Source organism: Chiloscyllium plagiosum, unplaced genomic scaffold, assembly GCF_037043375.1.
Source record: "Chiloscyllium plagiosum isolate Xiang-an unplaced genomic scaffold, Cpla_swu_hap1 HiC_scaffold_27, whole genome shotgun sequence".
Classification (NCBI taxonomy): domain Eukaryota; kingdom Metazoa; phylum Chordata; class Chondrichthyes; order Orectolobiformes; family Hemiscylliidae; genus Chiloscyllium; species Chiloscyllium plagiosum.
Genome location: NW_028270165.1, coordinates 59,752,634 through 59,778,597, shown reverse-complemented (window position 1 = coordinate 59,778,597; position 25,964 = coordinate 59,752,634). Strand labels below are relative to the sequence as shown.

The 25,964-nt window shown below is 46.2% G+C and overlaps 1 non-coding gene across 1 annotated transcript; it reads right to left on the bottom strand.

Annotated features, from left to right (window-relative positions):
* Window positions 1-9,743: 9,743 nt before the first annotated feature.
* On the bottom strand, window positions 9,744-9,815 carry trnaw-cca (transfer RNA tryptophan (anticodon CCA)). The gene has a single exon. It is a non-coding gene; the product is annotated as a tRNA-Trp (tRNA).
* Window positions 9,816-25,964: the final 16,149 nt, after the last annotated feature.

Below are 25,964 nucleotides of genomic sequence, written 5' to 3'. Positions count from 1 at the left end.
ATTGATATATGCACAGTTAGGCCACAACCAAGGACAGGCTGTAGGAGTGAATGAGTGAATAAAAGACAAGTCCCACCTCGCCCATGAGGAGAAAGTGACAACTGCAGATGCTGGAGATCAGAGTCGAGAGTGTGGTGTTGAAAAAGCACAGCAGGTCAGGCAGCATCCAAGGAGCAGGAGAATCAACGTTTCAGACATAAGCCCTTCACCTTGCCTTCTCCAGTGTGTGTTGTGAAACTGCTTAACTGCTTAATCATTTCTAGTGGCCGAGCAGAGGCTGATAACAAGTTTGGAACACATGCGAATGACCTCAGCTGAGACCTTGGATTCATGTCTCACTACAGGAGACCCAGCTACACAATACACACACAAACTCTCTCTCTCACACACACACAAACACACATACACACACACACACACACACACACACACACAAGTACTCACACGGTCGTGCAGACCCTCTCTGATAGACAGGCTCTCTCTCAGACACACATTGATACACCCCACACACTCGCATCCATGCACACACCTTCTCACACAATTATACTCCATCGCACGCACACTTTACCCAGCATGCACACGCACACACACAGACGCTCTGTCTCATGCATGCACTCGCACATCGAAGTCTTTGGGGTGAATTGCATTTGCAGTATTATATATTTGGAAATTGAACCAGTCTGACTCAGGACTGGGATACAGAAAGACTCTAACCTCACAGCTCTCATGCGTTGTCTGACCTGAGGTGTCACCTCCCTTTATAAAACATTAAGTTACCTGGAGAATTTTACTAAAAAGAAGTTCTGGGATTTACAGATTAATGAACCGAAATCTGCAACCCATTTTAAAAGATGAAAGACTAAACAGGTTTCTTCAATATATCATTTATGTTGCATGACACTATAATCTTTTGCTATACATTCTGTGTCTTACCATCCTACTCAACAGCTACCTGATGAAGGAACAGCGCTCCAAAACCCAGTGCTTCCAAATAAACCTGTTGGACTATACCCTGGTGTTTGTGTCATTTTAAAACTTTGTTTCCAGTGAATACAGCCCACACCTCCCACTGTTGCCAGTAAACTTTGCAATGCCAATGAAACAATGAACCTGCAGTCCTGAAAAATTTACAATTTCGAACAATACTAGCTATTCATTCACTGCTCCTTCTGAGACACGACATTGGAAACTCGGTGCTGGTGGCTGAAAGAAATGAGAAGCTGTTGGATCTCACAGGTTCCAATGAGAGTTTAAGCCTAACGGTAAGTTCAGGTAACCTTTACTGCGACCCAACTTTGTTACAGCTTCAGATCTCCACATCACAAGGCGTACGAAAGTAGCTTTTCTTTTAAAAAAAGCACTTCAAGCTCAAAGTGCACGCACTCCCCCCACCACACTTTCTTTATTATTGGTCAGTTGAGTTGTCCCTTTGTAATTGGATCCTTCGTACAGCCGGGTAAAGCATGCAGCTGGGACGACTGAGTGAATCCTTTCCCGCAACGGCAGTTTCCATCACTGAAAAGGACATGAGTGAATCAGATGGGTTTTTGCCCTCTGAAAATGGTTTCATCCTTAGATTCTGAAGTTCAGATTACTGACCGAATCCCAATTCTGCCATCTGCCGCGACGGGATTCGAACCTGAGAGTCCCCAGAGCTGGGTTGTTTGCGGCGCTCGGCCATCGCTCCTTCCCTCCCCCTGCGATGGCACGTGAACGCGCTGGTGCCTCCCCAGGTGGGAGGAGCAGGTGAAGCCCTTCCGGCACTGACAGCAGGTGAACGGCCTCTCTCCGGTGTGGACCCACTGGTGGGTCAGCAGTGCAGCTGACTGAGTGAACGCCCTCCCGTACATGGGGCAGTGAATGGCTTCTCTCACTTGTGGACCCACTCGTGCGTCTCCAGATGGCTGATCCGACTGAAGCCCTTCCTGCACACCGAGCAGGTGAATGGCGTCTTCCCGCTGTGAATACGTCTGTGGGTTTCCAGCAGGGATGGGGAAGGGAATCCTTTCCCTCAGTCCCCACATTTCCACAGTTTCCCCATTGGGAGAGCTTTCCTTGTGTTGGTCTGGGTTTGAAATTACAATCAGAACGGGGACATAGTCTATCCCCACCGTGAGGGGTGGGATTTTGATTCCCCCAAGCTGAGTAAATGGTGTGAAGCACTTTTCACAGTCAGCGCACTGAATCTCCCTCACTCGGTGTCTCAGTATTCTTCCTGCCGCACCAGTGTCCAAAATCTTTCAAGCAAACAAAAGCAACCATGTCTTCTTGATTGGAATGGCTGCTGATATTCAAGTCCCAATGAATCAAGTGGCTCTGTCAGAAGTTGATGTATCATTTGTTTTCAGATTTCTTTCGGCACGTCTTCCTGCAAAAAAAAAATCACAAAATAAGTGATCATTGGCAGTACACTTAAACGAACATAACATAGGTGGCAATTCCCGTAGTTTGCCAGATTCCTGCTGATCACATAATACCCAGCACACAGAAACCTGAAATCCCTCATGCAGCCAGATAGGCTTAGGTGTGTTTAGAGGAAAACTTCATTCAAATCTAATCTAATCTAAACTAAAACTAAATACGTGTACACATTTAAATCAATATGCCAATCCTTTCAATGCGGCTCAGTTCCATGAGAAACTACACTTTTAATTGTGAACATGAGGAAAAAAGCAATCATTCTCCAGGGTGCAAACTGCATACGTGCCAAACTGAGGGAATACACAAGGAAAATACCTAAAAGAGAGATAGAAAGTATTTGAGCACCTTTGCAGAATCTGCTTCCTCTCTATTCACTCCAGTTGCTACAAGTAAACCTCCCTGGGGGTCAGGCAGCCCTGCATCGGGAAGCACTGGGATGGTCAACTACGACCAGTTTACATAGAGAACACATCTCCACATTAAACCACCTCGAGGCAAACTTCCCTTCCTTCCACTTAAAGTTCAAGACCCCTCAAAGCGAAATTCCCCAGGTAAGTTTGGAAGACTTTCTTCCAAGTGTTCACCAATCATTTCTATGAGCACTTTGTTAAAATTTGAATATTGCGAGTTTTGAAAATTAGTGATTCTGAGCGAAATCACAGTTCGAAAAACAGAATGTGGGAATTTAGACAGAGTTTATTTTTGCACATCGACGATATGTCTGCACAACAGCATATGACACGACAGCAGTGAAGATCTTTTGACGTCATTCTCAAACGTGCCTGCCACACGCCAGATGAAAAGCTGAATACTTCTCTGGAAAAACCGCCGAGCAATGCGGGAGAATGGCACAACGCGTGCGTGTTGGGACCATAACCCAAAAGAGAAACCATTCTCTCCTATTCATTCAACGTCGTCTTTAGCAGCTTTCCCGTATAACGGCGCTCTGTTCTGCACCTTGCCTTCTCTTCCGTTTCCCAAAAAAGCTTCGACATAAGTATTTCACAATGATATGCTGGCCCAATGTGCACAGTTGAGGTGACAACCTCTGAGTGGTCTCCTGTTCTCTGTATCCTATGTTGAGGAGGGCAATGCTTGTCACTGGCCACTCGGGTGTCAGAGAAAAGTTTCGAAACAGTGGACGGGACAAACAGCAGCAGGGAGACAGAATGAGAAGCAGCTGTTCTGGAAACTCTTCGTCACTTGCAATTCTTAGAGCAATGTCAAATGTATTTCACACTAAGCAAGTCTCAGCTGGCTCAAGAGGTGTGTGGTGGGTGGGGCAATAGCCGCTGTTTGGCTTGTTGGTCTCATGGCATGACTCTCAGGTCGAGTCTTTAACTGTGCAGAGTTGTGCGCGGTCCTGGATTCAAATCCCAGACGAGGCTGCGTCTCTTAACTTGATTTGTGCAAAAATGCCCCATTAACTTTCTCAAAAAGTACCTTCGTGAAACGAGGTTGGGCTGCCTGGAGTACGAATGGGGCCGAAAACAGGGAAGTGAAATGGTTGGAGATCGCGTTGAACAGGTTGACGTGAGTGGTGCGGTGTTTGAGGAATATCAGCAATAAAGGCAGACTGAAAAGTTGGGCGAGCTCTCCTCGGAGAACCGAACTTTCCCAAGTCAGTAGTGGCCTAGAAACAGGAAATAATGCTGTGAAAATTCTCCCATGCCTGAAAGGATCTATAGTGATTCGGCAGAGCTTTAAAGTCACGAGGACGAGCGAATGCAGTAGAGGTTGCGGCAAATGTGCAGGTAAAGTGCTGCTTCACCTGGAAGGTATGTTCGAGATGGGAGGAAATTCAGGAGGGAGCAGGTAAATTGTGCTTCTGAGTGAAATCACGGTTCTAAAAACAGAATGTGGCAATTTAGACAGAGTTAATATTTGCTTGTCGGCGATATATCTGCCGGTGCGTGATGGGAGAATAACCCAGAAGGGAAACCATCTTTCCTATTCACTCAATGTCGTCTTTAGCAGCTTTCCCGTATAACGGCGCACTGTTGTGCACCTCGCCTTCTCATCTGCTTCCCAAAAAACTTCGACGTAAATATTTCACATTGATGCACAGGCCCAATGTGCACAGTTGAGATGACACACTCGTGGAGGTCTGCGGGGTCTTCTCCTGTTCTCTGTACCCTATGTTGAGGAGGGCAATGCTTGTCACTGGTCACTCCGGTGTCAGAGAAAGGTTTAGAAAGAAAACGGTTTAATTTTCTGCCAGTAGAGAGGGCCCGGTTCCTGGGGACTGGCAAACGGCAGCAGAGAGACAGAATGAGAAGCAGCTGTTCATAGAGTCATAGAGATGTACAGCGTGGAAACAGACCCTTCGGTCCAACCCATCCATGCCGATCAGATGTCCCACCCCAATCTAGTCCCACCTGCCAGCACCCGGCCCATATACCTCCAAACCCTTCCTATTCATATATCCATCCAAACGCCACTTAAATGTTGCAATTGTACCAGCCTCCGCTCCTTTCTCTGGCAGCTCATTCCATGCACGCACCACCCTCTGCGTGAAAAAGTTGCCCCTTCGGTCTCTTTTATATCTTTCCCTTCTCACCCTAAATCTATGCCCTCTAGTTCTTGACTCCCCGACCCCAGGGAATAGACTTTGCTTATTTATCCTATCCATGCCCCTCATAATTTTGTAAACCTCCATAAAGTCACCCTTCAGCCTCCGTCGTTCCAGAGAAAACAGCCCCAGCCAGTTCAATGTCAACTATACTTCACTCAGCTGGTTCAAGAGGTAGAGTGGGGGCGCAGGTGCACCAGCTGTGTGGCTCGTTGGTCTAGGGGTATGATTCTCGCTTTGGGTCTTCGTCGACGCAGACGTGCGCGAGATCCTGGGTTCAAATCCCCGACGAGCCCGGGTTTCATGACTCATGCAAACGTGCCTGCTTAATTTTCTCAAAAAGCACCTTCGTTTAACGAGGTTGGGCTCCCTGGCGTACCAATGGGACAGAAAGCAGCGAAGTGAAATGATTGGCGATACCGTTGAATAGGTTGACGTGAGTGGTGCGGTGTTTGAGGGATGTCAGCGATGAGGGTCGATTGGAAATTTGGGACAGCTCTCTTCGGAATACATAAGTTTGAAATGTGGCCCAATTGAAGCTTTCCAAGTCATGCGAAGTCTAGACAGAGAAAGTAATGTAGTCAAAATGCTCCCACGCCTGAAAGGATCGGCAACGATTCGGCAGAGTTTTAAAGTCATGAGGAAAAGAACCAAAAGTGACATTAGGAAGAACGCTTTCGGGCAGGGGTTGGGGTCAGTAAATCCCTAACTGACACTGACAAAGAGGCAGATTCATTAGACGCAAACGGGAATTCGGTGGTCATGTTTAAAGTAACAATGTACAGAATTACATGGAGAAGGCAAGAGAATGATACGAATAGAGACCCACGTTCACTTACTGTGTCGACCCAGCAGAGCGAAGGTGGGCCGCATGGCGTCTATTCAGAGTGAAATCACAGTTCGACCAACAGAATGTGGGAAGTTAGAAAACGTTTAAATTTACACAGCCTCCATACGTCTGCGCAACACCATATAAGACGACAGCAGTGGAGATCTTTGACATCAGTCTCGAACGTGCATGCCACGCGCCAGATGAAAGGCTGCAGGGACCTGTGGAATACGATGCTGGGCATAGGAGCAGAGTGGCGCAGCGGGAGCGTGCTAGGCCCAGAGGTCGATGGATCGAAACCATTCTCTGCTGTTGTTCAATGTCTCCTTGAGCGAGTTTCCTGGGTGATGGGACTCCGTTCAGCATCTTGCCTTTCAAACGACTTCCTGAGTGTCTAAGTGCCCCGTATCATACCGATACTGTCGCGAAACTCACACCGTTCAAGTAACGTGCTTTTGGAGGTCTGAGTGGTCTTCTCCTGTTCTTCGTCGGTTTCCTATGAACTGAACCGCAAAACCACTTCTCTGAGATGCCAGTGAGCTGATAAAGTTGAAACGCATACCTTGTGGTTTCGTGCCTTCCCTGCAGTAGTTCGCCACGCCGGTTCGGACGTGAATGACAAGACGATCCGCATGTCAGAAACCGCATCCCGGGGACAGAATGACAAGCAGGTGTTCTGGAAACTCTTGGAGCAATGTGGAATGTACTTCACACTGAGCAAGTTTCAGCTGGCTCAGAGTCTCCGATGGACATTGCTCTCTGAGTTTATATTTGCACATCGGCGACATGTCTGCACAACAGCACATGACACTACAGCAGTGAAGATCTTTTGATGTCATTCTCGAACGTGCAAGTCACACGCCAGATGGAAAGCTGAATACTTCTCTGGAAAAGCTACCGTGCAGTGCAGGAGAACGGCACAGCGGGTGCATGCTGGGATCATAACCCAGAAGCGAAACCATTTTCTCCGACTCACTTAATGTCTTTAGTAGTTTCCCGTATAACGGCGCTCTGTTCTGTTCCTTGCCTTGTCATTTGCTTCCCAAAACTTCGGGTATCTGAGCTCAATATATCACATCGATGCACAAGTCAAATTTACACAGTTGCGCTGGCACCCTTGTGGAGCTCTGAGTTGTCTTGTCTTGGTCTCTGTCGGTGTGTCCTGATCTCGTTTGAAACCCCTGCTCTCAGATGGCAATGAACCGGTGAAGTTGAAACACATGACTTGCTGTTTTAGTCCATTTCCTGCAGTAAAGAAACCAACAGCCATGTAATAAAAGACTTTCTGCGGGATTGCTGTCAAGACAAATTCTGAACACCAAGCAGGCTGCACAAAAATGTACCCATATCAATTTACGTGAGGGAAGAGTCTCCGGTGTCCATTTCTCTCTGTCCCGACAGCACAGCATCTTTCTATCTCTCCGTTAACAAGACCTTTGTAACAAGTTCAAAGTTGCCCATTTCCTACGCATGACCGTAACTGACTTCTCCTGCCTCACGTAATAGTGTGAGAGAGCAGAAGAGCGAATGGGCTCTGCCTTCCACCAGCACAGCTTGCAAGTAGAAACGAAGTGGTTCAATTATCCACCAGTGGAGAGAGCCCAGTCCCTGGGAACGGGACAAACAGCAGCGTCCTGGGAGCAGGGACACAGATTGAGAAGCAGATGTTCTTGAAACTCTTCCCTACTTGCAATTCTGGGAGCAATGTACAATGTATTTCGTACTGAGCAAGTCTCAGCTGCTTCAGGAGGTGGCTGCACCCATGGCTGGTGGCTCGTTAGTCTGGGATATGATTCTAGCTTTGGGTCTTCCAGCGAATGCAGACGTGTGAGAGTTCCCGGGTTCCAATCCCAGGCGAACCATCATTCCATAAATTGAGCTGAGCAAAAATGACCGATCAATTTTCTCAAAAAGCCGCTTTGTTAAATAAGATCGGACTGCCTGAATTAGGGAGAAAGTGAGGTCTGCAGATGCTGGAGATCAGAGCTGGAAATGTGTTGCTGGAAAAGCGCAGCAGGTCAGGCAGCATCCAGGGAACAGGAGAATCGACGTTTCGGGCATAAGCCCTTCTTCAGGCCATTCCTGAAGAAGGGCTTATGCCCGAAACGTCGATTCTCCTGTTCCCTGGATGCTGCCTGACCAGCTGCGCTTTTCCAGCAACACATTTCCTGCCTGAATTAGGGACGGCGCAGAGCTGCCATTGCAGTGAACACGGCGAAGGGAAACACTTGTTCAAAGTGAAAACAAGGATTGCAGATTTTTCGCCCGCGCAATCCGAGTCTGAATGAATCCTCCACCTGTATTATGAACAATTCTGAGGGTGACACTTCAGGAAGCGGGGAAGTGAAGTGATTGCAGACGGCGCTGAACAGGTTAACGTGAATGGTGCCGTCCTGAGGAATGTCAGCAATGAAGGGAGATTGGAAAGTTTGGGGCAGCTCTCTTTGGAGAACAGAAGGCTGAAAGCTGGTCTGATTGAAGTTTTTCACGTCATGAGGGTTTTAGACAGAGGAAATAATGCAGTGAAAATGCTCCCAGGCCTGAAAGGATCGAGAATGATTTGGCAGAGATTGAAAGTCATCAGGAAAATAAGTAAAAGTGACATTAGGAAGACCGTTTTCGCACAGGGAGTGGGGTCAGTAAGTCGCTGTCTGACAGTGACAAAGAGGCAGATTCAATGGACACAAAAGGGAATTCGGTGGGTATGTTCAATGTAACAATGTGCAGATTTACAGGGAGAAGGCGACAGAATGAGACACTTATTTACATATTGTGTTGAGCCAGCAGAGCTAAGGTGGGCTGCATGGCCTCAGTCTGCGCTGTCCCACATTTCGTGATTCTGAGTGAAATCGGAGTTGGACCAACAAAACGTAGGAAATTTGACAACGGGTATATTCTGCCCAACAGGATACTCCATCACAGCAATGAAGGTGCTTTGACATCATTCTCGAAGGTACATGACACAATGCAGATTCAAAACCGAGTATTCCTTTGAATCACGGAGTAATTTGTTTACAGTTATTCAGTTGAGGTGAGCGGAGTTGCGCATTGGGAACCACTCCAGTTGATAGGTCGAAGCCATTTTCTCCTGTGTGATAGTCCCACCAGCACTCCAATTTGCTGTGCTTCCAGTCAGTAGATGCAGATTACTATCCCATACTGATACACAGGCCACGATGACCTAGCTGTGGTGACAAGCTTGTGAAGGGCTGAGTGCTCTTCTCCTGTCCTCTGTCTGGCTGCTATGATCCGAATCATCAAACCTCTCTTCTCCGAGATAGGAATAAACTGGTGAAGGTGAAACACATCAGTTGCGGTGTGTCCCATGTGCAGGAGGCCCTGCAGTAATTCCCCACGCTGTTTCACACAGCAGCATCCTCTCGGTGAATTACGCTTGGCAAAAAAATCGATTGAACCAAATCAGTGTCCGGCATTGGATTTTACTGACAACGTTTATAAAATTCAGGCTCAACGTCAATGTGGAGAGAGGATGCCAGACTGTAGTTTCCGCTCCATCTGTTGAATAAAGATAATTTTAACTGTGTCCAGTGAGAGGAAAGGATTTGCTGTTGGTGGGAAACATTTCTATCTGAAATCGCATTCACTCTCCTGATAGATTGAAACATAAAGCTGGGAGTCTCTGGATTATGTTGTAAAACTGTTGGTATTATGTTATTCACACCGCGCTGAACCAAATGGCTGCCCAGAGGGAGACGGCTGTGTTTAAATCCCGTGATGAACTGGGGGCGCTGAGCATTTACCCAAACAATGGGCACACATCCCTGACACAGTGTTCACAAATCATACTGACAGCAAAGCTTCACGTGTGATCGAAAGTTTCCCCAAAGAAGACTTCGCTCAACAGATACCCAGAGTGAACATACTCCGTCCTTGATTTGGAATGGAGGAAGTTGACGTCAGTGAGCCTGACGTGATTCGAACACGCAACCTTCTGATCTGGAGTCAGACGCGCTACCGTTGCGCCACAAGCTCACGCATACCCCGGGACCTCTATTAATGCTTAAGGGAAGTGATCGCACTGCAATGATTTTACGTTACGAGGAACAACGGAGATCAACAGTTCATGTCTGTTCTGTCTCTCCCCCCTCTCTTTCTGTCTCTCGAAACAATTTCCAACTCTACCTCAATAAAAAGCTGAAAGAACTGTGGATGCTGTGTATCAGAAGCAAAAAACAGGAGTTGCCGGTGACCCTTCCACAGAACTGATGGTGATTGGGAAAACGTTGGTTTATATGCAGGAGATATTGTGGGAGGAAGGCGGATGCAGTAAATGATAGATCAGGACAGAGCCCAAAACTGTTGGACAGGAAAGGGAGTTGATAACGATCTGCGTGGGAGGGTGTATGGAGACTGTTCGTGGCTAAGAATAGGTAGTGTGTAATGACAGACTATGTGATAACAAGGCTTCGTGTGTGTGGTAGGGACGAGGATACAATGGATTTTAGGCCCTAGAATTATTGAATTTGATATTGGGACCGGAGGGATGTATGGTACCCAAGTGTAATATTCGGTGCTCTTCGTTCTGCTGGTGCTGAGCTTCGCTGGAACATTACAGCAAACCTGAGACAGAGATGTTGGCCAGGGAACAGGGTGGGGTGTGGAATTGGCAGGCAACTGGAAGCTCAGGGTATTTTTTGCGGGCAGAACGTAGATGTTCTGTGCAGCAGTCACCCAGTTTATGCTTCGTTTACCCCAATGTCGATGAGACCACATTATGAGCAGCAAATGCAGTAGACTGGGTTGTGGGAAGTACAGGTAAAGTGCTGCTTCATCTGGAAGGTAAGTTTGGGCCCTTGGATAATGAGGAGGGAGCAGGTAAATGGGCTGGTGTCACACATTCGGCAGTTGCAGACGAAAGTGCCGTTGGACTATTGGGGTGGGAATGGGATTAGGGTTGATGGGAATGAAGGAAGAGTGGACCCAATGTATAACTCCTGCCCATTTACCTATCTGCCAAAGAGAGGAATTTGTTAAGTGTGTACAAGGACATTTTCTAATTCACAATATTGATGTACATACTGGCGAGGGTGCAAAACCTAAGGGCCAGCAACCATAATTCTATTAACATTAGAACAGTGATTGAAAATAATATATCAGATCTAAAAATTGAAGTTCTAAATTGGTGGAAGACTCAGGTATTAGGCAAGATCTTTCAAAAGCTGATTGGGGGCAGATATTTGCAGGATAATGGACTGCTGGAAAATGGGAAGCCTTCAAATATGAGATAACAAGAGTCCAGACACAGTATATTCCTGATTTGGAGATGCCGGTGTTGGACTGGGGTGTACAAAGTTAAAAATCACACCACACCAGGTTATAGTCCAACAGGTTTACTTGGAAGCACACTAGCTTTCGGAGCGACGCTCCTTCATCAGGTGATTTTCTGATGTAGAGTATATTCCTGTTCGGGTGAAAGGAAAGGCTGGTAGGTTTGGGAATGCTGGATGACTAGAGAAAATGAGATTTTGGTTAAGATAAAGAAGGATGCATTTATCAGGTATCAGCAGAGAGATCGAGTGAATCCTTACAGTATAAAGGCAGTACGAACATACTTAAGAGGGAAATCATGAGGGCAAAAAGGGGACATGAGATAGTTTTGGCAAATAGAGTCATGGATAACCCAAAGGGTTTTTATAAATACACTAAGGACAAAAGGATAACAAGGGAGAGAAGAGGGCCCCTCAAAGATCAGCAAGGCGGCCTTTGTGTGGAGCTGCAGTAGATGGGGCGGGGGGTGCGGGATACTGAACGGATATTGTGCATCAGTGTTTACTGTGGAGAAGGGCATGGAAGATCTAGAATGTGAGAAAGTAGATGGTGACATGTTGAAAAAATGCCCATATTACAGATGAGAAATTGCTGGATATCTTGATATGCATAAAAGTGGATAAAGCCCAAGGACCTGATCAGGAGTACCCTAGAACTCTATGGGAAACTGAGAAAGTGATTGCTGGGCCTCTTACTGAGATATTTGTATCATCAATAGTCACAGGTGAGGTGCCAGAAGGCTAGAGGGTGGCTAACGTGGTGCCACTATTTAAGAAAGGTGGTAAGGAAAAGCCAGGGAACTATAGACCAGTGAACCTGACATCCGCGATGGGCAAGTTTTTGGAGAGAATCCTAAGAGATAGGATTTACATGTATTTGGAAAGGCAAGAATTGATTAGGGATAGTCAGCATGGCTTTCTGCTTGGGAAATCATGTCTCATGAACATGATTGGGTTTTTTGAAGAAGTAACAAAGTGGATTGATGAGGGCAGAGCGATGGACGTGATCTCTCTGGACTTCAGGAAGGCGTTCATCAATGTTCCTCATGGGAGACTGGTGAGCAAGGTTTAATCTCATGGCATGCAGGGACAACTAGCTATTTGGATACAGAACTGGCTAGAAGGCAGAAGACAGAGGATGGTGATGGAGGGTTGCTTTTCAGACTGAAGGCCTGTGACCAATGGTGTGTCACAAGGATTGATGCTGGGTCCGCTACTTTTTGTCATTTATATAAATGTTATGTATATAAACGGAGGAGGTATAGTTCGTCAGTTTGTAGATGACACCAAAATTGGAGGTGTAGTGGACAGTAAAGAAGGTTACCTCAGATCACAACGGGACCTTGATCAGATGGGCCAATGAGCTGAGGAATGGCAGTTGGAGGTTAATGTAGATAAATATGAGGTGCTGCATTTTGGAAAAACAAATCAGAGCAGGACTTTTACACTTAGTGGTAAGTTCCTTGGAAGTGTTGCTGAACAAAGAGACCTTGGAGTTCAGGTTGATAGTTCCTTAAAAGTAGAGACGCAGGCAGATTGGATAGTAAAGAAGGCGTTTGGTGTGTTTTCCTTTGTTGGTCAGAGCATCGAGGATAGATGTTGGGAGCTCATGTTGCCAGTGTACAGAACATTGGTCAGGCCACGTTTGGAATATTTGATGTAATTTTGGTCTGCTTCCTATCGGAAAGATGTGAAACTAGAAAAGGTGCAGAAAAGATTTACAAGGATGTTGCCAGGGTTGGAGGTTGGAGTGTAGGAAGGTTACTATGAAACTGCATTTCCCGCGGCCGAAGTTTTCCCACGGCACAAAGGAGGTTTTCTAAAGTATATTTAAACCCCTTACTTTGCTTAAACTCAAACTGCATTGACTTGGAGGAGAGTGGGATTTGCAAAGTGCCCTCCCCTCCACACGTGCCTCAACTGCAGGACAGCTGTCCGTCCGCCCTCCATTGTTGACGTCACAATGCGGATGCAGCCCTGTCAGTTTCAGAGTGAAACTCCCTCCCTCTGGGCAACATCTGGGAGCCAAGCAATGTCTCCCCCTTTTCATATACCATCCTCCAGCAGCGAGGGGGAGGGGAGGTAGGGGTGGGTGAAACACTGTTCACTTGTCGCAAGTGGAGTTAATCCAGGGAGGGAGCAGACACTCCAAAGGTGCTCAAATACTTTCTATCTCTCTTAAAGCTATTTTCCTTGTGTATTCCCTCAGTTTGGCACGTATACAGTTTGCACCCTAGAAAAGGATTGCTCCTTTCCTCATGTTCACAACTAAAAGGTTAGATTCTCAAGGAACTGAGCAGCATTTAAGGGATTGGCACATTGCTCAAAAAATGTACCCCGCCTGGGGCCTGTGGTTCGTTGGTCTTGGGGTATGATTCGTGCTTCGGGCCTTCTGGTGCGTGGGCTTGCGAGAGATCCCACGTTCAAATCCCGGACGAGCCCTTGTTTCTTATCGTGCCTTGTGCAAAAACGGCCAGTTAATTCTCTGAAAAAGCAGCTTCATTAAACGAGATCCGACTGCCTCAATTAGGCATGGGGCAGAGCTCCCGTTACAATGAACGCGGCAAGGGCAGCACTTCTTCAAAACGACAACGCGTTTTATTTCACACAGAGGGTGGTGGGCGTTTGGAACGCGTTGCCGGTAGAGGCAGGCACGGTCGATTCATTAAAGATGCGTCTGGACAAATGCATGAGTGGTGGGGAGTAGAGGGATACAGATGCAAAGGAATTGACCGACAGGTTTCGACAGTACATTTGGATCGGCTCAGGCATGAAGGGCCTGTTCCTGGGCTGTAAACTTTCTTTGTTCTTTGGTCTATCTGGTGTATATCTGATATTGTTGGCTGTTGTAAAAGTTTCTTTGTAATTATTATTACCTTCTAATGTAGAAATGGAGTTACGTCCTTTTTTTGTCATAATTTTTTATTTAATAGGTCAGCAGGAAGTCATTCAGCAATTTTACTGCCTTTCTTTTCTCAAGCAGCCTTAACATTTCATTTTCATATCCTTGATTCAGCTCCATTTCCAGCATCTTTGTAGGCAGTTTGTTCCACGTTATTGTCACTGAAATGAAGTTTTCCTCCATACACAGCTAAGCCTATCTGGCTGCATGAGGAATTTCAGGTTTCTGTGGCCTGGATAATATGTGATCAGCAGACATCTCACAATCTACAGTAATTGCCACCTATATTATGTTCATTAACTGTACTGACAGTGATCACTTATTTTGTGATTTTTCTTTGTAGGAAGACGTGCAGAAAGAAATCTTATAGCAAATGATACATCAACTTCTGACAGAGCCACTTGATTCATTGGAACTTGAATATCAGCAGTCATTCCAATCAAGAAGGCATGTTTGCTTTGTTTGTTTGAGAGATTTTGGACAGTCCTGTGGCAGGAAGAATACTGAGACACCGAGTGAGGGAGATTCAGTGCGCTGACTGTGAAAAGTGCTTCAAACCATTTACTCAGCTTGGAGGAATCAAAGTCTCACCCCGAAGGTGGGAAAGGCTATGTACCCGTTCTGTTTGTAATTTAAATCCCAGAGCAACACAAGGAAAGCTCCCTCCAAAGGGGAAACCTTGGAAATGTGGGGTCTGTGGGAATGGATTCCCTTCCCCATCCCTGCTGGAAACCCACAGACGCATTCACACCGGGAGAGGCCATTCACCTGCTCGGTGTGCAGGAAGGGTTTCAGTCGGATCAGCCATCTGCAGACGCACGAATGAGTCCCCAAGGGAGAAGCCATTCACGTGCCCCATGTGCGGGAGGGGTCTCACTCAGTCAGCTGCACTGCTGACCCACCAGCGGGTCCACCCTGGAGAGAGGCCATTCACCTGCTGTAAGTGCCGGAAGGGATTCACCTGCTCCTCCCACCTGCTGAGGCACCACCGAGTTCACGCGCCATCGCAGGGGGATTGAAGGAGCGATGGCCGAGTGCCAAGTGCTTATGCACGAAACGTCGATTCTCCTGCTCCTTGGATGCTGCCGGACCTGCTCTGCTTTTCCAACACCACAATCTCGACTCTGATCGCCAGCATCTGCATTTTTCACTTTCTCCTTGAGGGCAATGTTGGACTTGTCTTTTATTCACTCATTCACTCCTTACAGCCTGTCCTTTGTTGTGGCCTAACTGAACATACATCAATGGAAGTTTCAGAAAGATTTCTGCAGCTTTTCTTTTGAAAAAAATAACATTCTCCTGACTTGAACGAAGTTTCTGAATTTATGGTTTTAGTTATTCTCAATTTTAAGAATCAGCTATTTCTCACATGCCGTGTTTCCCAGGGAAAGTCATCACCATCCATTCTCTCTCTTCCCTGAGAAAGACTTCATACAGCGACCAAAGAGGGCTGAGGCACGAGAAAGCACGATTGTGGGGGTGGGGGGTGAGGGGGTCGCTGGTGGTGGTGGAGAAGGGAGGGAAATGGATAGGGGAACAGACTGGTGTTCAGAGGGTTGGGGGAGAGAATAGAGGGTGCAGTGTGAGGAGAGAGAATGGGCAGGGGGCAGTGAATGGGGAGAAAATGGACAGGGGGCAGAATGTGAAGAGAGAGACAGCACAAATGCCACCTTCTCCAGGACTGGTGGCAGTGTCCCACGAACTGGAACCCACTCCTCCCACATTTCTCAAAATACGCGTGGCTAAGGCAGTGGAACCATATCATCCCAACAGGCCATTCACACCGACCTTTCCAACAGCATCCCACTTAGACTCACTCGATTACGCTACAGCCCTGCAGTTCCCCATGGCTATTTCCTGACGAAGGGTTTTGCCCGAAACGTCGAGTCTCCTGCTCCTCGGATGCTGCCTGACCTGCTGTGCTTTTCCAGCTTCACGCTCTCGACCCTAATCTCCAGCATCTGCAGTCCTCACTTTCGCCCAGTAAGTGGTGAATGTTCTATTCCGAGTCTTTTAGATCTTTTAAAATCTTTCCCCCACACCCTAAACCTTTACCCTCTAGTTTTGGAATACCTCTACCCTGGGAAAAGACAGAAACGTTAAGCAGCCAGACAAAATGCAAAAGAAATAAAATGTGGAGGCACAGGGAAAAGAAATCGGCAAAATAAAATAGCTTCGGTATTTTTCTCTCGTATTCGCATTTGGACGCTTAATATTTGTCATGATCGGGAGGTGCCCGTGTTGCACTAAGGTGTACGAAGTTAAAAATCACACAACACCAGGTTACAGTCCAATAGGCTTGTTTGGAAGCACTAGCTTTCGGAGCGCTGCTACTTCACCAGGTGGTTGTGGAATATAAGATCGTAAGATCATAAATTTTGTGTTTTACAAATTCCTTCATACTGAGCATGCTCCACGGTGTCAGCAAGTACTGCGCGTGACCGCCAGTATCAGCAAAGCACTGCGCATACTCTTGGGAGCGCGCGAGCTCCTTTCCACGGAGCAATGTAGAACCTTGGAGGACCGGAAGGAGTCTGGTCCTCCTGCCAATCAGAGCCGGCCATTGTCGAAATGCGGAGGTTGGATCATGACCTCTGAAGATGCTGCTGCTCTTTTCTCTCTGAATAAGGTTAAACTTCACCCCAGATTGTAACTTCCTTCTTCTGTCTAACATTTGTGAGTACAACAGTGTTTTTCTCACCACTTTTTCATTCTGGGGTTCAAGAGTGAACCGAAGGAGGGACCAGACTCTGGAAAAGTTGATCCAGGTCCGTGTGTCAACTTGAAAACACATGGCAAATGCAGTACCACAATGTGAAGTTATAGCCTTTGCAGTGTAAAAAAAAAAATAGCAGAAAGGAGGTGCATTGTTTAAATGGTGATATGTTGAGATATGGCGAAAGTGAGATGCTGGAGATCAGAGTTGAATATTGTGGCGCTGGAAAACCACAGTTGGTCAGGCAGCAACTGAGGAGGAGGAGAGTCGACGTTTCGGGCACGAGCACTTCATCAGGAGTGATGTGTGGATAGACAAAGGGCCCTCAGTGTCCTTCCACACCAGTCACTGCCAGTTGTCAGAAAGTGCAGCAAGCAATGAGCAAAGCAAGTGGTATATCAGCAAGAGGCATTGAGTTCAGAAGTGGGGATGTCTTCCTGCAGTTAGGTCGGTTATCGAATGTATTCAAGGCTGAGTTCATGTGACTTTGAAGAACAAAGAAGTTATGGGAGAAGGCAAGAAAATGGTTTTAAAACCAGTACAGAACATTTACAGAGTCATACAGCACAGAAACAGACCATTCAGTCGAGCTCGTCCATTCTGGCGGTGTTCTGAAACTAAACTGGTCCCACCTGCCAATGACTAGCCTATATCCCTCCGAACCTTTCCTATTCATGTACTTATCCAAATGTCTTTTAAACATTGTAACTGTACCTGCATCCAGCAACTCCTCTGGACATTGATTCCTCACACGAACTACTCTTTATCTTTAAAAAAAAGGTGCCCCTCATGTCTTTTTAAAATATTTATTTCTTCACCTTCAAAATTTGCTCCCTCATCTTGAACCACCCACACTAGGGAAAGAATACCTGTCGTTCACCTCATCAATACCTCTCATGATTTTATAATCCTCTCTAAGGTCACCTCTCAACCTCTGATGCTCCAGTGAAAAAAGTCCTAGCCTATCCATCTAGATGCAGGTATATTTATATCCAGTTATGAACTGTTCAATACTGGTGCCAGCTGGAAAGACAAATGACCTATTCCTGTTTCCAATTCTCTCACTATGTCCAGGACAGCAAGAGACAATCCGACATCGGTGCAGAAATTAAGCCATTTAGCCCATCAGATCTGCTCCACCATTCAATCACGGCTTATACGTTTCTCGACCCCATTTTGAAATATGGATTTTGGAAAGGCAGATCAGGGCAGGATCTACACATTTAATGGGGAGTGTTGTTGAATAAACATACCATGGAGTGCTGGTTCATAGTAGAGTCGCAGGTAGACAGGATAGCAAAGAAGGTGTTTGGGAGATTTGCTTTTATAGGTCAGTGCATTTCAATACAGATGTTGGGAGGTCATGTTGCGGCTGTACAGGACATTGATTAGGCCACTTTTGGAATACTTTATTCGGTTCTGGTTTCCCTGCTACAGGAAAAGTGTTACGAACGTTTGGTAAGGATTTGGAAACGTTTTACAAGGCTATTGCCAGAGTTGGAGGGTTTGATCTATTTGGAGAGGCTGAATAGGCTGGGGCTGTTTTCTCTGGATCATTGGGGGCTGAGGGGTGACTTTATAGAAGTTCATAAGGAACATGGATAGGGTGAATAGCCAAAATCTTTTTCCCCAGAGTAGGGGAGTCCAAAACTAGAGATCACAGGTCTGAGGTGAAGGGGAAATATTTAAAAGGAACTTTACAGGCACCTTTCTCACGCAGAGGGTGTTGTGTGTATAGAATGAGCTGCCAGAGGAAGTGGTGGAGGCTGGTATATTTAAAGCATTTCAAAAGGCATCTGGTAATAGGGAGAATTGAGAGGGGTATGGGTTATGTGCTGACAAATGAGACGATGTTATTTTGGGATATCTGGTCAGCACGGACAATTTGGACTGAAGGAAAGCAGAAGTGTCATTGTGAAGACTGGACTTTCAGAGCAGCTTTCAAAGATGTTTTGTCCTTACTGGGAGCAGAAGCTACAGTGAAATCTTTCATTTGTGAGACAGCAATTGAGTGAGTGAGGACATTCAGGATATTGGTGGAAAGTGGGAATTTGTTGCAATGTGGAGTTGAAGTGACTTAAGTAAAGTGTGCTGAGCAGGGAACCTGTTGAAGGGTTAGATGAGTTTTTGTTTTAAACTGCTCATTTCTTTCAGCCTCCAATGCTGTCCATCAGTGGGAGTGGTGAATCCGTAACTGGTATCGTTAGAAGCCTTATGATTTTCAGTACTGCAGGTATAGCATTGTCTCATCAGCTTTGTAAAGGTTACTGGCAGCAGCGGGAGGCGTGGGCTGGATTCACTGGAAATTATTAAGCAGTTTGATAACCTACGTACAAGAGGGCAGGGTGGGACTTGTCTTTCGATTTGCAGAAGGTGGGAGGTCTGGTGCTGCGGTCCATGGCAAACACAACTGCGGTAAATCATAGAATCACTACAGCGTGCAAGCAGGCCATCCATCCCATCAAGTCCACACTGACCCATCCGACGAGCTTGCCAGCCAGACCCACCCTATCTAGTCGTTTCTGCCGGTGAGTGAGACAAGGTCACAAGATTAGGGGGAGTAGGTTTAAGACAGAGGAGAAGGAACTGCTTTTCCCGGAGAGTGGTGAATCTATGGAACTCTCTGCCCAAGGAAGCAGTAGAAGCAGTCATATTCAAGACATAGTTCGATGGGATTTTGTATGGTAGGTGAATTTAGGATCGTCAGGATAATGCAGGTAAGAGGAGCTGAGACGATGGATAGATGAGCCATGATCTTTATGAATGGTGGAGTAGCTCGATGGACCAAATGGCCTACTCCTGCTTCTATTACTGCAAATGTATGAACATGCATTTTTTATGGCCAATCCGAACCAAGGCAGGTGAGCAATGTCGTGATGTGGAAATGAACATCAGAGAATGATAGAAAGGGACACGGAAAGTAAATGTCCCAGTCCAAAGATGTGCAGGTCAGGTCAAATGACCATGCTAAATTGTCCATAGTGTTAGGTTCATTAATCAGAAAGAAATGCGTCTGGGAGGGTTACTCTTCAGGCTGTCGGTGTGGACTTGTTGGGCACACTGTAGGCAATCGAATCTAATCAATCAAATCTGAATTCTACAGAACACAAGAATTGAAACTGAAGACTGTATGGCTGAATGTATGCTGCAATGTAACACAACTGAATGAATTGACTGCACACATTGAAGAGAACAATTATGATCTGAGACTCCTTACAGGGACGTGGCTTCAGGATGACAAGGATTGGATCTGAATATTGAGGGGGCACGTGGTATTCAAGTTGAATAGGAAGCGAGGTAAAGGTAGAGGGTTGGCACTGCTAATCAAAGCACTAATAACATGGTACTCTGGTGTCAGCTCGGATTTCAGGTCCCGATTTCTCTGTCCTCTTCTCCCTGTTCCCACAGAGTAAGATGTTGTCTGTTCTCAGCTGAGCTGGCTTTTTGCTGAAACTTTAAGCCCCTTTTACACCTTCCAGAGCAATAAAACATTCAGTCAATCAAGGCCCAATCCACAATATTCTCAGCCAGACAAGCATCCAGACTGAGAGAGTCATCGGAGCAGGGAATGAAACAAGACAAATGAAACAAAATTAGACATAAATGCACATTTGGTGCTTAAAGTGTGTTCATTAGATAGTAAACCAGAATTAGGGGTGTCACAGGATTCTTATCATCCCCTACTTGAGGAATTCTCTCTCCCTAACAATATTTATATCAACAGAAATAAAGCATCTGTTCTCAAATAGACATAGAGACATAAAGCACGGAAATAGACTTTTTGATCCAACACATCCATGTTGACAAGATGTCCTATATAAATCTAGTGTCCCATTTGCCAGCATTTGGCCCTTATCCCTCCAAACCTTTCCTATTCACACATCCATCCAGATGCCTTTTAAATGTTGGAATTGTACCAGCCTCCACCACTTCCTCTAGCCTATTTACCCTATCCATGCCCCTCATGATTTTATAAATGTCTGTAAGATCACCCCTCAGCCTCCGACCCTCCAGGGAAGCAGCCCCATCCGATTCAGGCTATCCTTATACCACAAACTCTCCAACCCTGGCGACATCCTTATCAATTTTTTCTGCACACTTTCAAGTTTCACAACATCGTTCCTATCCTACAGTAGGGAGACCAGAATCGAATGCAATAATCCAAAAGTGGGCGAACCAATGACCTGCACAGCTACAACATGACCTCCCAACTCCTATTACCAATGCATTCAATGTGCCAAATGGCCTCTTTCTGCATTGCAGCGATTTAATGATTTGATTTTGTATCAGAGTCAATTTCAGGCACTATGTCTGGTTTATGGTGTGTCAGGGTGGGATCACTGGTACCAGAATTGCATGCAATACTCCAAACGTGGGCTAACCAATGTCTTCTACAGTCGCAACATGACCTCCCGACTCCTGCACTCAGTGCACTGACCAATAAAGGCAGGTATATCAAACACCTTCTTCACTATGCTGTCTATGTGCGATTCCCCTTTCAAGGAACTATGAACTTACCATCGAGTCATACAGCATGATCATGGACCTTTGGTCCAACCAGTCCATGCCAACCATAATCCCAAACTAAATCAGTCTCTCCTGCCTGCTGTTGGCCTGTAATCCTCCAAACCTTTCCTATTCATGTACTAAAACAAATGTATTTTTAGTGTACACGCATCCACCCCTTCCTGAGGAGGTTCATTCCACACATCAACCACCCTCTGTGTAACATTAGTATTTGAATGGCAAGGATGAAGTTAAATTGAGATGGTTCATTAAAATAAATAGCTTCTACCAAACCCCCTAGAGCAGGTATGGTAGCAACTCCAACTCTAGAGTCTCACAAATCGGTATTTCCATGGAGTGGAGGGGGGAGTAAAGTGTTGGATTCACAGAGGTGGGGGTCTTCTGAGAGTGTAAAGCTAAAATTAAACCCCGTGCTTTGCTTGAACTCAAACCGCATTGATGTGGAGGAGATCGAAAGGAGTTTGCAAAGTGTCCTCCCCTCCCCATGTGCCTCAGCTGCAGGGCAGCGCAGGGGCAGTGCGTCCCCACCCCATTGTGGACGTCTCAACGTGGAGGTAGCCCTGTCCATTTCAGAGTGAAAGTCCCTCCCTCTGGGCAACATTTGGGAGCAAAGCAATGTCTCCCCCTTTCCATTCCTCAACCTGGGAGGGGGAGAGAGAGAGGTGTGGGGGTGTGTGGGGTGGGGTGGAGACTGTTCACTTGTAGCAACTGGACTGAGTCCATGGATTGAGCAGGCTCTCCAAAGGTGCTCAGATGCTCTCTGTCCCTATCAAAGGTATTTTCCTTGTGTATTCCCTCGGTTTGGCACGTATAGAATTTGCACCCTGGAAAAGGTTTACTTCTTTCGTCATGTTCAGAATTATAAGGGTAGTTTCTCATGGAACTGAGCAGTATTTAAGGGATTGGCACATTGATTTCAAAGGTAGACATCTATTGCTTCATATGGTGTATATCTGATATTGTTGGCTGTTATAAAAACTTTGTGGCTATGATTTTTCACCTTCTAATGCAGTAATAGAGTTACGTTCTATATCTCTTGTCTCTTTTTTATTTACTAGGACAGCAGGAAGTCATTCAGTAACTTCACTGGCTTTCTTTTCCCAAGCAGCCTTGACATTTCATTTTCATATTCTTGATTCAGCTCCATTTCCAGCACCTTTGTCGCCAACTTGTTCCAGGTTATTGCGATCTAAATTACGTTTTCCTCCATACACACTTAAGGCTATCTTGTTGCATGAGGGTTTTCTGTGTCCTGCATAATATATGGTCAGCACTCATCTAGCAATCTACAGGAATTACCATCGATGTTATGTTCATTTAACAGTACTGACAGTGATCACTCAGTTTGTGATTTTTTTTGCAGAAAGAAATCTGAAAACAAATAATGCGTCATCTTCTGACAGAGCCACTTGAATCAATGGGGCTTGAATATCAGCAGCCATTCAATTCGAGAAGAAATGTTTGCTTTTGTCTGTGTGAGAGATTTTGAACACTGGTATGGCTGGAATAATACTGAATACTGAGACACCCGAGTGATGCAGATTCAGTACGCTGTATGTGAAAAATGCGTCAAACAATTTACTCAGCTTGGGGGATCAAAATCTCACCCCTCACAGTGGGGAGAGACTATGTATCTTTTCTGTTTTGAATTTCAAACCCAGTGCGACACAAAGGATGCTCCCCTCATGGGGAAACCATGGAAACGTGGGGACTGTGGGAAAGGGTTCCCTTCCCCATTGGGGCTAGACACCCACAGATGCGTTCTCACTGGGGAGACGCCATTCTCCTGCTCAGTATGCGGGAAGGGATTCAGTTGGCTGTGCAGCCTGCAGACACACCAGCGAGTTCACACCAGAGAGAGACCGTTCATCTGCCGCCATTGTGGGAAATGATTCATTCAGTCGTCCCACCTGCAAACACACCAGCAGGTTCACAGTAGGGAGAGGCCGTTCTGCTCTCTGTGTGGGCAGCGATTCATCAATGCATCCCACCTCCCGAAACGCCAGCGGGTTCACCTGGGGAAGAGGCCGTTCACCTGCTCTGAATGTAGGAAGGGACTTGTCGATTCTTACACCCTGCTGTCCCACCAGTAGGTCCATATCGGAGAGGCGCCGTTCACCTGCCCTAAGTGCGAGAAGAGCTTCAGTCATGTGGGCAACTTGTGGAGGCACCAGCCGATCCACACCAGGGAGAGGCCGTTCACATGCTCTGTGTGCGGGAAGGGGTTCACTCTAAGACATTTACACTGTAATCTACATAAGGGTCCATATCATGGAGAGGGCGTTCATCTGTTCTCAGTGTGGAAAAGGGCTTCACCCACTCCTCCCACCTGCGGAGCCACCAGAGAGTTCTGGAATTTTTTGAGGACGTAACTCTGAAGATGGACAAGGGAGATCCAGTAGATGTAGTGTACCTGGACTTTCAGAAAGCCTTTGATAAAGTCCCACATAGGAGGTTAGTGAGCGAAATTAGGGCGCATGGTATTGGGGGCAAAGTACTGACTTGGATTGAAAATTGATTGGCTGACAGGAAACAAAGAGTAGTGACAAACGATCCCTTTCGGAATGGCAGGCGGTAACCAGTGGGGTACAGCAGGGATCAATGCTAGGACTGCAGCTTTTTACAATATATATTAATGATATAGAAGATGGTATTAATAGTAATATTAGCAAATTTGCTGATGATACAAAACTGGGTGGCAGGGTGAAATGTGAGGAGGATGTCAGGAGATTACAGGGTGACCTGGACAGGTTAGGTGAGTGGACAGATACATGGCAGAAGCAGTTTTATGTGGATAAATGTATGGTTATCCACTTTGGTGGCAAGACCAGGAAGGCAGATTACTACCGAAATGGAGTCAAGTTAGGTAAAGGGGTAATACAAAGAGATCTGGGTGTTCTTGAACACAGTCAATGAAGGCAAGCATGCAGGTACAGCAGGTAGTGAAGAAAGCTAATAGCATGCTGGCCTGGAATATTGTGTGCAGTTCTGGTCTCCAAATTTGAGGAAAGACATTCTGGCTACTGAGGGAGGGACTATCTTATGTTGAAAGATTGGAGCGACTGGGCTTGTATACCTTTGAGTTTAGAAGACTGAGAGGGGATCTGATTGAGACGTATAAGATTATTCAAGGATTGGACACTCTGGAGGCAGGAAACATGTTTCCGCTGATGGGTGAGTCCCGAACCAGAGGACACAGCTTAAAAATAAGGGATAGGCCATTTAGGACAATGATGAGGAGAACCTTCTTCACCCAGAGAGTGGTGGGTGTGTGGGATGCTCTGCCCCAGAAGGCAGTGGAGGCCCAGTCTCTGGATTCGTTAAAGAAAGAGTTGGATAGAGCTCTCAAGGATAGTGGAATCAAGGGTTATGGAGACAAGGCAGGAACAGGATACTGATTGAGGATGATCAGCCATGATCATAATGAATGGTAGTGCAGGTTCAAAGGGCAGAATGACCTACTCCTGTACGTATTGTCTATTGAGTTCACGTGCCATTGCAGGAGGATTGAAGGAGCGACGGCCGAGTGCCATTATCAACTGGACTATCAACCCAGTTCCGGGGATTCCCGGGGTTTGAATCCCGCCGAGGCAAATGGTGGGATTGGAATTCGGTCAGAAATTTGGAGTTCTGAATCTAATAATGAAACCATTTTTGGGGGAGAAACTGCGATCTAGTTTAGATTAGATTACGGGGTTTAGATTAGATTACATTACAGTGTGGAAACAGGCCCTTCGGCCCAACAAGTCCACACCGACCCGCCGAAGCGCAACCCCACCCATACCCCTACATTTACCCCTTACCTACCACTACGGGCAATTTAGCATGGCCAATTCACCTGACCTGCACATCTTTGGACTGTGGGAGGAAACCGGAGCACCCGGAGGAAACCCACGCAGACACGGGGAGAACGTGCAAACTCCACACAGTCAGTCGCCTGAGGCGAGAATTGAACCCGGGTCTCTGGCGCTGTGAGACAGCAGTGCTAGCTAGTTCACTCATGTCCCTTTTAGGAAAGGAAACTGCCATTGTGGGAAAGGATTCACTCAGTCATCTCAACTGCATCCTTTATCCGGTCTGGCCTACACTTGACTCCAAACCCACTGCAGCATGGTTGACTCTTGACTGCCCCCCTTCATGGCAAATGTGTGGGAGTAACTTAAATGGATACAGTGTGTGGGTTGAATTTGCTGAGCGAGGCAATACTTCCTTCAGCTTAAGGCTATACCAAGGACCAATTATAAGGGACAGCTCGGTGCTGACCAACAGTAAAGGAAGTGGAGTTGGGAGGAGTGTGTGAGCTTTGAGCTGTTTTAAGAAAAAGCTTCTTTTCATCCACTTTTTTTTTGCTGGGGAAATCTGAAGCTGTAACAAAGTTGTGTGGCAATAAAGGTTACTTGAACTTAACCCCAGTCTCAGACTGTCAATGAAAGCTATGAGATCCAATAGGTTTTTGTTTTAAAGCTGCTCATTTCTTTCAACCCCTTGCACTAAGTTTCCAATATCGTATATCAGAAGGAGCAGTGAATGAGTAGCTAATATCGTTAGAAATTGTAAATTTTTCATCTCTGCAGGTATTGCATCGTTTCATCGACATTGTAAGGTTTACTGGCAGCACCGGGAAGTGTGGGATGTATTCACAAGAAACAAAGTTAAAAATCATACAACACCAGGTTATAGTCCAACATGTTTATTTGGAAGCACTAACT